General features: G+C 38.1%; 1 protein-coding gene across 1 annotated transcript in view; it reads right to left on the bottom strand.

Moving 5' to 3' along the window:
- Positions 1-9263, bottom strand: part of sytl5 (synaptotagmin like 5) — a 63933-nt gene extending 54670 nt beyond the window's left edge. The window contains exon 1 of the mRNA XM_015399138.1: positions 9141-9263. The gene's annotated coding sequence lies outside the window, so the exon portion shown is untranslated. The remainder of the gene's footprint in view (positions 1-9140) is intronic.
- Positions 9264-11756: the final 2493 nt, after the last annotated feature.

The following is an 11756-nucleotide window of genomic DNA, read 5'->3' as shown; positions in this document are numbered from 1 at the left end:
GTTGTTCAGCATGGGGGTGAGTAGAAAATGAAGGCTAATCATGTTTTGGGTGTACTATTCCTTTAAGCTGTATTGGTGAGGTCCAGTAGACTGTGTGAGCTGATACTAGTGCGTCACTCGGGACCCGGAAGATAGATGTCCAGCTTGGATAAACACAGGTTGGCATGAACCTGTACATCATGAGAAAGCATGAAGCGACAGTGGAGAGGAGCAACTCCCCTTTGGGAAGAAACCTGTGGCAGAACCAGGCTGAACATGGTGGTCTTCTGCTGGACCGGTTGAGTTGAGACAGGGAATGCAGTAAGAGTCTGGGAGGAATTACACTCTGATAGAAGCACCATGGAAAAGCCAGATGGAGCTTAGCTACGATGGTGGTGAAGGGGATAGAGGTGGGTTGAATCGGGGTCATCTGAGTGAAAATCAGACATAGCGCAACTGCTGCTTGCGCTAGCTGGGCAGCAGACGGAGTCGTGGATTTGAAGGATTCACCCTAGAGCTTACATTCATTCTCACTTATCTCGCTTTCTGAAGCTAAGACCAGGGGGTTCCTTGGAGTTATTTTGGTTTTAAGCCATGGCAAAACTCTCGTATGTCAAAAGTCAGAGATAACAGATTCATGGTCCAGTTTAAGGATACCAATGGTCAGCAAATAAACAGACGTCCAATTGATTAAGTGCACAGATATGACATTTTTGGGGTATAGAATGAATGTGGGAAGGGTAAAAACTGCCACATGTGTGTGAAAAGTTAAAATGATGATCACCTGATTTCAGTTCTGGTGGGTAGTCTTAATAAAACTGCTTGTCTGTGTTTATTTGATTAATTAAGAAGAGGGGGAGGCCAAGGATGAGAGTTGGCCTTTCCACCTTCAGTCTCCAGAGTAATCAGCCCTTCCACATCTGAAGCAGGCTTATTTACAGATTGGAAGCTGCAGTATGAGGGCGGCTCCACACGTTTGGATCATCACATAAACTGTGAAGACGTTCAAGCATTTGTTTGGAAACATATCTTTTAATCAGCACAACTCTATAAAGGCTGATCTTTTATGGACTGGTCTTTTTTATATCATTTTGTCCCCAACATTCTATCAAAAGCATTTTTTTTATTATATCATCACTTATTTTTCAAGCCAGATATGTTTTTAATGGCTTCCACTGTATGAGTGTGATGAAAAAAACAACAGACAAGAGCTTCAGAGATCAAGACTGGATCTTATTAACCTAGATTTCGTTTTAGCCTAGACTGCAGCTGCTGCAGCTTTACTGCCAGAGAAGACCTTCGGGTTACATTCAGCTCCCTCTTCTTTCACTAACACAGTTGAATATTTCATAACTCCACAGCTCCCACAATGTGCTGCTCCTCTTCTTTTTTTTTTCAGAAGAAACAGCAGGATGCTAATGGAATAAAGTCAGACCTCTGCACAGGGAAACGTTTGCGTTAATCACAGAGTAAAAACCAAACAGCATTTGAAATTTTATGCTTAGAGGATGTCGCCGTTTTCCAATGACTGCATCCACAAAGATGGAGGAAAAATATGCACAATGCAAGTCAATACTGAAGGACTGAGGTGTCTGAGTAAAAATAAATTCTTCTTTTCCAGATTCAGTTCGGGTTTAATGCTTTCATCTAGATTTATTTTTCTTTCCAATGATTTCTATAGGTTTATTTACTGAAAATGTTAAGTGATTTTAACAGTTGTACATCTGTTATTAACACTTTCAGTTGGAAATGGTTGCCTTCAGAATCAAACATCTCTACACCACCCTGAATATGAAGCCAAACTATGAGGCCAGCTATGAAATAACCAATTGTGAAACAAGAAGGTTTTGATAGAAAGGACATAATGATGTGCGTTTCATCAGAACCAGACACAATTAATTAATCTGTCATGATCTTAGCACCGATGACTGGATTGATGGTTCATTCCATTCACCTGCCTAGCTCCGCCCAGTTTGTCATTACTGTTCATCTCATCCTTCTTCTAGCCGTTTGTCCTTAGTCATCAGTGCCAGATAATTTGAGCCGTTGGTGAGAGTTCTCTAGCGTACCCAGTGTGTTGTTCTGATAACCTTATCCTGACTCGTTTCTGCCCTTGGACCTCTGAGCATCCTGTCCATGTTCTGATCTGTTTGCCTGACCCGTCTTTGGACTTCTGCTGGATTCTGCCTTCTCTCGACCCTTGCTTGGATTTCCCTGCGGCATCTCTTCGGATCTCTAATCTTCTGGCCTGAACTTCTGTTTACCTCATTGACATCGGCTTTGGCTTCTCCTTTTGGCAACTGCTGCTCTCCCTCGTCTGCTGGCTTCTGCTCGTCAGGCGGCTCAGCAGCCTTCTTGACTTCAGCTCCTGGAATTCTCGGGGCGGCGTTCGCCGTATGCTGTGGAAAATCACCCGGTGGGATTCTACTCCTTCCTCTGGGCTCGGACTGAACTTTATAACCAGAGATTCTGGCCTTTTTGTCCTAGCTGATGAGTAGCAGATTCGTCAAGCAGTCAATAAAAGCTCTTATAAATCACTTCAGTCTGTCTGCTGGAATTCTGGGTACAAAGTTCTGAGCTTCGACAGAATCCATGGAGGAAAGGTGGAAGAGTAAACTCTTAGCCTTTGGTAAATTTGTCAAAAAGATTTACAAAAATGTAGAGCCTTAGGTCAGTTAGTAAATTATCTAATTATTCTTTGCAAATGCTGATATTTTGAAACAAACTTAAAGATTGTCAGATTGTTAAAATATAACTCTTAAGAGGTGAGAGCTGTGGGATTAAAAGTCTGAGGGGAAATCACCCCAGCCAAAATCTGATTTAATGGTCTGATTAAGATTTTTAATAAGAATTTTTTTTTTTGCCTTAGTTGTCCCAGTGTTAAACCAAGGTGGGTGGCAGAGCGAGTTTTCCTGTATAAACGAACCCTGCGATCCAACTTTGTGTTACAATGTTATGCCTTTTAACACATAATTTGTGGTAAACAACTTTGTAAAAAAAACGTAACAAAAAATAATACTGAAAATGTGAAATTCAAATACAAGGATCTAAATACCTGCTATTATACGTCCTATTATTTCCTCATTGTGCAAAGGGAATCATTCGAATTGAAGATAGGAGGCAAGTATAGTCGCAAATCACTCAGATCAACACAAATAATCAAATTTATGGTTTGTGGATGAGTCACTGTAAACTGTAGCTGTTTTTTTTACCCTTGTGAATATTTTAGTGTATAAAAGTCACAGAAAATGTCAATTTTTTAAATTACCTTATCTTACTGAGCCTAGTATATCACTTAACTTTTTTTGTATATAATAATTAAATTTGAATTAAATAGATTTCCTTTAACCAACAAGCTGTAAATGAAGTTAAGCTTTCCTAATAAATCTTTATTTAAAATTCAATTTGCACGATACGTTTAAACAGCCTGTTTTTACCAGGATTATTATTTTCCATTTAAATTTAATTATCTATCAAATTAAGTTGAAAACTGCTTTGATGTTTCATTTTAAGTGAACATTCTGAATTAACGTACGATTTTTGGATATTCACTGCCTCTGATGCCCACATATGATCTCTATCTAAATCATTAGGATCTTGAAGTTCAGGAATAGCAGTGCATAGAAAATATTAAGAAAAGGTGTCTTAATTTTTTGTACAACTTGCATAATATTGCAATTTGTAAACATTCTCCATTAAATGTTTAAAATATATCTTTTTTTAATTTCCAAAAAATAAGTATTTTTTATTTTAATTACGTATAATTACAATGTCTTACAGCATGTTTAATGGAGTATTATGCCTGACTTCATGTATATCAGTGTGCGACATATTTTAAGAAGATTTCACACACATATTGATGCCATTACTGCTGCTATTCAAGTAAAAAAAAAAACTAATTAAATGTGATATTATTGCATGGCAAGCCCACAGCAAACCTAATTAGTGTCTGTGTTTGAGGTTTGCAAAGCTGAGTTGACTTTTCCAATCTGCACATCCTGGTAAGCATGCAAAGGCAATAAGATACCAAAGGTTACAGAGGTAAGAATCATTTTTTTTATTCAAATTTATCTGCATGGCATCAGGCATAAAATCATTAAGCAGAGGTTCAGTTGAACATCTGCTGCACAAAGTCCCCACAGAGACAAGTGTCCTCATGTTGGCGGTTTAGGGAGGGCACAAGAAAAGCAGTGAACTCTGACATCACAGCAATCTATTACTCAGCTTAACCATTTCTCCCTGTGCTGCCTCCAAATTGCATTTCTGCCTCTATGTTTTTTTTTGTTTTTTTTTTCCGACCTGCAGCATGTGTCGGGCAGTCGTGTCGATGGGTTTCCCACTGATTGGTTTCCCAGACTGAAGTGAGGTGTGATGTATTTCTAAGCCCAAATGGAGCTCAAGGCTGCATGTAAAATCAGCATGCAGCACGCTTTGTGAAGCTATGGATGAGAAGAGCATTAGAGTGAGCGAGAGGGAGGGAGGGAGGGAAACCCCACAAAAAAAAATGGCACTCCAGGGATCTTATGTTATTCGGTGCAGCAGCTCTGATTAGAAGGAATACAGAAACTCAGGGCTATCAGCAGCTTTAATCTGCATGTAATCTGCCTGCTAAAAGATCATTTTCATGTCTTAAAGGAAGGTAAACATACATCCCAAACGCCATAGATGTAAAAAAATGAATGTGCAAACACGCTTAAATTTAGTAATTTAACAGTTTGGCATCACAAAGCAAATAGAGCATTAATAGAAACTGTGGTTCAATATGCATTCAACATAACTTACATTAAGACAAAATATAGAACTAACTAATTCATCCCATTATAAGAACAAACAAATGGTTTGTATTGAGAAACCAACAAAAGAAGCTAATCTATATGCTAATCTTCTATGCTGACCAGAGAACCCGTTTGTTAGCCAGGAGCAGGAGAGATGGTTGTGCAAATATGCACAAACTGGGTTTGCGTCATAAATCTCCATTACAGAGAAACCAAAAAAAAAATATGAAAAAAAGTTCCTTCGTTATATATCTGCTTAGAAACATAAATAACTTTAATTATCCTTTCAACAATGTTGTTGGCATATTGCAGCATCAGGAGACCACATGTTTCTTGTGAGCAAAACATTTTAAATAGTTTCTTTTCATATTGTGACGATGTTGAATAAACTAAATATTTGATGAGAAACATTGTGGGTTTAACCACATTTATAAAACAACCTGCTCAGCAGGTGAAAATGGTAAACAGATCATATTTTACCAAGCGGCACCTTTACACATTCAAATGTGATATTGATTTTAACTGTCTGTAAGATCCACAAAGAAACAATGGTCCAATTTATTGGCATTATTTATTGTATAAAAAGCACAAATTTAAGGCCAATCATCCCTTTATGTTCACATTTAACACCAAATTAAACTGTTTTGACAGAAATATATTTAATGTGTGTTTAAATGTACATAATAGAGAAAAGTGTGTAACCTAGTGACTACAATGCATTTATCCATGTGTTGGATTTCAATCAAACCACCAATTAAAACAATATAAATAAGACTTTAAACAATTTTAGAAATTGAAATGTATAGATTAAAAATCCCTGTTTTTTGTGTCCATAGGAATGTTTAGAGCAATAACTCATCACGGCACAAGTTTATAAAAAGTATGCATTTCTTTTTTAGCATTATTAAACCACCATCTAGGAGCACTCAAATTCAAGGTTGCTTTTTGTCTTGGAAAGATTGTGCAACTTCAATAAAATGTTAAATAATATTAAACCTATAATAATAGAAAATTTGCAGTGGGAGCTAAGGCAATAAGCAAAATGGACGGACGGACGGATCCAACATTTATTGGTCTGTACATGTCAAGTATTCTTCATCTATACTTTAACAAATTTTTCAGCTTCTGGTCTACAAAATGATCCCATTATGGAGCAAAGACCAAAACAATCTGTTCGATATACAAATATTTCTACTATATCAATTAACCTTTGGTATAGCAATAATACACACAGCATCAACAACCAATATATTAGGTTTAGTCTTTTTCGAAGTAACCATTTTTATTTCAAACAAGTAAAACAAAAACAACATTTTAACCAATCTGTATTTTTACTTTTGTTTGTCTTTATGGTGAGGATTTCAGGACCCAACTTTTGAAATCAATGCTCTAAATAGTTTATGCTGCAAGCAAGATGAATTGTCACGGGATTGGTAAATTCAACAAACCCCGAAAAATGCATTTTGCCAGAAGCCAACAGATGCGTTGGCCTTAAATACAGAATTTTTTTGAACCAATGAAATGACGTGTATGACATCAACAAGGAATGCCAGGCTGGAGCAAAGCAAACATGGCTAAATAGGTGGTACTACCTGTAGCAAAAGAAGGGATTTGTACTTTTGTGGAAGGGAAAGATGTTTGGGTATTCCTCACGACCCGATTAGGTAAGAGTTTGCTTTATCAGTCAACTCAGCTACTAGTGAAACCAATCAACTATGTTATTTCAAAGCTGTTAAATGTGCCACTTGGTGATTTACCCAATCAGCTCCAAGAATTAAACTGGATGTCCCTCCCTTTTTCACAGATGGATACTGTGTACAATTTTAATTGAATCATACGTATCAATCTGATGAAAGCCAAGTAACTAAATAAAGGTTTTATGTACCGTAATTCTTTTTTTTTTTTCTTCTACAGCAACTCAAATTCTTAAAAGTAGAAATGACTTCTGACCTGACAGACAGCTCCATAGCCCGGGATACCTGCCGACACATCAGTCTGACAGGATGAGCTATAGCCTGAAACATCTGCTCTGATATTGCATCTATAGCTGTCAGTGTATGTGCACACATTTCCGTGCACAAGGGGGTCTATTCTCAGTTGCCTCATTTTGGAGATGCAGCCCTCTAATGCTGTGTGACTGCACTCCCCAGGGGTTTCTATTCGCTCCACTGCCTGAGCCCTGCTTCCTGCGTGTAGAGAAATTAGGGAATCCCTGCATTCGCTGGCTTTCAGTGCTGCTTTATTCATCCATTTGTTCCCCCTCCTCCTGCCTGCAGCCTGAGTGCTGTGCAAAGGCTCAGTTATCATTAGGGAGGCATTCCTGGGACAATGATGAAAACATCCTCAGCAGATACGGAATCTTTTTTCTTTATGGAAGCCAAATAAACCAATTTGGAGGAGTGCCACTGTGACAAATTACACTATATCTTCAAACGAACTCTGGCTCCTTGCTTGTAAAATTCACTGCAGTATAAATTAGCGGAGATAATTTTCCCAGCTGAACAAGAACACAAGCCTTTACACTCAATTTAAAAACACAGACAGAAGAGTTAGAAAGTAGGAATATTCTTAAACCTCTTCACATTCTATCACAGTTCCTCTTAATGTGTGTATATTTGTATAAAGTGAATTAGAACTTTAAAGGGTTTCAGTTTTTTTTATATATATATATATACATGTTTAATTAATGTGTGCAGTGCATCTGTCTTTAGGCTCTTTACATTAGATCCCATGAAATAACATCCAGTGCAAACAATTCACCCAACTAAATTAAATAAAGCTCTTCAATGTGGATGTTAATATCAGCCTCAGATGTTTTAGAGAACCTTCAGAAGCAACCACTGTCATGAAGACCAAGGAACACATCAGATTTATCCCAGATTAGGGCTTGGACACATTTAAAGCAGGACAATCTTTTAAAAGAAAATTCAAAATCTTAAGACTCCTGATCTACTTGCAAAATGCCAAATGGGACAAAAAACTCACACTTGACTTCAATTTGACTACATCCTCCAAACAAGCTGCAAGTGAAAACCAGTTAAGGGAGCAAATTACTTCAGACTGGGAAAGATATATTGAAGCACATGCAGGGATTAGAAATGTTCCATTCAAAGTCCAAACCTGATTTAGAATCAGTGGCACACGCTGAAAACCTCAGTTTATTGAAGCTCTTCATCTAATCTGACTGAGCCTAAACTATAAGTACCCGCACTTTGCTTACTGCAATCACAGGTTCTCTGTAGCTACCGTCTCATTGTAAGTAGCCACTTAGGCCAGCAGTCAAATACATCTGACAAGGGTGAGAGCTGTTTGGAAAAGCTGGATGTGTCTTTGTAAAGGTTTTACATCACTATACTCAAACTGGCGACAGATTAACACTCAATGCAAAAAGGCTGAATATAACAAATGCCCAAATCATCCACAAACCTTTTATCCTCAATTGGGAAAGGCGCTTGACCCAATGCAATCTCATTTTTATTTTTTTAGTCAAAAGATGGTGAGGATTAGGTAAGAGTTTATTATTTTTATTTTTATTTTTTTTTTTTCAGAAAACTTCAATAGTTTCTCTGCCTTTGCTCGGTTGTTAAAAATACTGAATCCCTCCTGCCTTTCAGATTGGATGAAACTCTGGATGTTTTTATTACACACAAAGTATAAACAAAACATTCATGTTCTGATCTGAAGTTAATTCAGATCAGATCAGTTAATTATCAAGACCACAGATTTCATACAAGCCAGTATTCCTTAACTCAACACCTTTATCTCCCGTTGCACATAACATGATCTTCTATGCTGAACCAAAAACCTATGAACTGGAACCAGGTCTTGATCAGGTCATCCAGAGTGCACTGAGCATTGTGTCATATAACCCTGCAGCACGTACATGCAACCTTTTCCAGAAACATCATTTACCCCTGAGGACAGCCGGGACATTTGGAGAATCCATGAACAAGGTCAGCATTTAACAAGCAGCTGTTAAAGAGGCTCAGACCCACTTGATTTATTTGAGCTAAGCTCCTCTCCATCTCATTGCATGTTAGGTTAGAAGTTAAAGAGCTACAGATGCATATTTTATTCATGCAATGGTTGGTTTGTTGTCAGAACCAGTGGAGGCGACTGAAAGCAGCTTTCCTGCTGCATTGCACCTGCTTAAACGCGCCTAACTTTGCAGGGGAAGTGGGCTGTCTGCTCCCAGGGATGTGTTCCCGGTCCGCCGAGGTCGTGATGATGGGCGGAAAGCAGCACCCTCCCAGTCTTTCCTTCCCTGCCCAAAACAAGAAATGACTAAAAAAAAAAAAAACTAAAATAAACCAGGAACTGCAAAGCGGCGTGTGAGCAAATCAAATACAGCTGTTTTCCTTCCTGACTTGTAGAGTGGAGTCTTACCTGGAGGCGGCGGAGATAAGCGGGGCAGGTTAGGATGTCGGTCCGGGGATCACGGTTGGTTTGTCCGCCTGTCGGTGCGCCTCAGCACCGTCTGAAGCCAGAGCTCCACAGCCAGGGTGTTCCCGACAGGAGGGGGCGTGGCGAGCGTGGATCGTGCATGTTTGCGTGCACGCGGGGGACACGCACAAAACCCCCCAAAGATATCTCTCTCTCTCTTTTTTTTTTTTTTGCCAATGCGACATTTTTATTCCCATATTTATAGACTTTATAAATCTCATTCTGGGCAGCATATCAATGTTTAGGGAAACTCCCCACAGGGGCGCCTCCAGAAATGTTTCATAGGGGTGGCCAGATATCTGGGGCCTCTGAAAAGAAAAGAAAAAATCATCCCTCTTTTTAAATTACCATCCCCCCATATCATCTCCTAAATGTGTAAAATTTCTACTATATATTAATAGTAATGGCAATAATATTGCCCTTTCAATATTTGGCGGGCTGTGGGCTTACGAGTAGCCTGAGCAAAATTAATAAAATCAAAGAAGTTGCCTACCATGAATATGAAGCTGATCCCAGTGGGAAATTTGTCCTGTATTTGTCCCTAACTATGGGGACAGTGATAGCCATGCCAGTCCAGGAACTGACTGCAGTTCTACTGTAAGGTGCCTTGGTCACTGTAAACCTGACATGTAACAACCAAAAAAAAAAAAAAAAACATGTTTCTTTAGGTTAATAGACTATATTAATTAGGCTATGTATGCCTTTCTTTTTTATTTTTTATTTTATTTTATTTTATTTTTTCAATTAGACTACTTTAAATAGAAATAGAAACAGGAAAAAATAGTGCAATTTTTATATATAGAAACCATTGCATATTATTAAACAAATACTGGTTATGTAATTGGACAGCAGAGTGAGGGGGGACTAGTTTAAACTTCTCTAAGAAAAACTTATTTTTGCAAAAGTGTCTGATAGAGAGTGCACTGGCCTCAGAGGTGAAAAACCTTCCAGATATCCTAAACCACAGATGACCTAATTTACTCACTTACCTCTCTAAAAATGTGATCTGTGTTTTACCAAATCTTTGTGTAGCTCTGAGTATGGAGAGCATTCTCCCTGTGAATGTTTATCTGCAGTGCAGAGCTTTTCCAAGCTAAAATGCATTAATATGATTATTAATAACAAGAAAGTTGTTTGGCAGATCATTTAAAGTGATGTCATCAATGACTTAGCATAAAGAAAAACTGGAATAAAAGTGTATCATAAAAATATAATGTATGGGTAAACGTAAATTATGTTATTACACACAGTTATTGCAAAAAATAACATAGTTTTAGAAGCTAATTATATAACTTTAAATTTTAGGTAACTGTTTACTGCAATTATTCAAAAGCAGGATCACATTTAACTTTTTATTTGATTTAATTATACCTGTTTTTGTAGATTTTAATATTTTTTTTTTATAAAGGCTGTTTTATTTATTACTGTTATTTATGAACATTGCAGTTGCAGTCAAAAGAAAAATGTAAAAGTCACCTTACTCTTTTGAATGTGGGCTTAAGCCCACACTATTTGTTATAAATACAAAAAAAGCAACAACAAAAAAAAAACACTCTCAGTGTAGTATTTTGATTTTGATGATTACATGCTTTTCATTAAATCTTAAACAAGCAATACTACCCAAACATTTACTACTTAAGGATCTGTTTCCTGGTGTGGACAGGAAGCAGTGAGGATCTCCTGGGCTCAGTGCTAAACTTCCTTCACAGCTTGGCGGTGCTGAGTGAGACAGAGGCTGAACACACCCTGCTTATTGCCACAGCTCTGCTCTGCTCAGGTCAGGTATCTCCAATTGGTAAACATTTTAACCAGGGGCTGTTTAACAAGTTATAGAACAAAGAATCTAATTGTCTTAGATAGCTTTCTTTAAATAAAGTTAGTTTCCCGTATAAACTAAAAGGACTTAAAGCGAATATTTAAGTGAAGGTTTCTATCAGCTTTGCACATCTAGAGCTCTTTAATTACCATAACAGATCAATCAGAATGAAAGGACACTACCTTCAGAAGTGAAATTAAGATTTTTATTTATTTATTTTTTTTTTTACAGATTTTTTTAGGTCTGGATTTTGACTGGGCCATTCTATCAAATTAATAGGTTTTGATTCTAATAGATTCTAGCTCGTTCTTTATGCTTAGATTAGTCCTGCTTGAGGCGGAACTTCTGAATCAGACTGAAGTCTTTTGTGGCCTTTAACAGATTTTCTTCTAGGACTACTCTGTATGTAGTTTAGTCCATCTTCGCTTTAACCCCTTTAGCTTCCCAGTTGATGGAAAGCATTCCCATAGCATGATGCTGCCATCATGCATGTTTCCTGGATGGCACCGCCTTTTACAGTTGCCTTTTGTGTTGCACTTCTGAGGATGGGCCAACTCTTCTCCGGTGCAGCACATTTATTTTTGCAGAAACCAGGTTTCTCAGGGCCCAGGTTGGAGCAGCAGCGAGACGAGGGCCACAGTGTTTCGGCTGCCTGCTGTGCAGACTGACGAAGCTACGCACCCTCCATCATAACTACCTCCCCCTGACAGGGCAGCAGCCAGCACACTGATGAAGAGGAGATT

Source organism: Cyprinodon variegatus, unplaced genomic scaffold (genome assembly GCF_000732505.1).
Source record: "Cyprinodon variegatus isolate N-32 unplaced genomic scaffold, C_variegatus-1.0 Scaffold991, whole genome shotgun sequence".
Lineage (NCBI taxonomy): Eukaryota > Metazoa > Chordata > Actinopteri > Cyprinodontiformes > Cyprinodontidae > Cyprinodon > Cyprinodon variegatus.
This window is presented reverse-complemented; position numbering and strand designations above follow the sequence as displayed.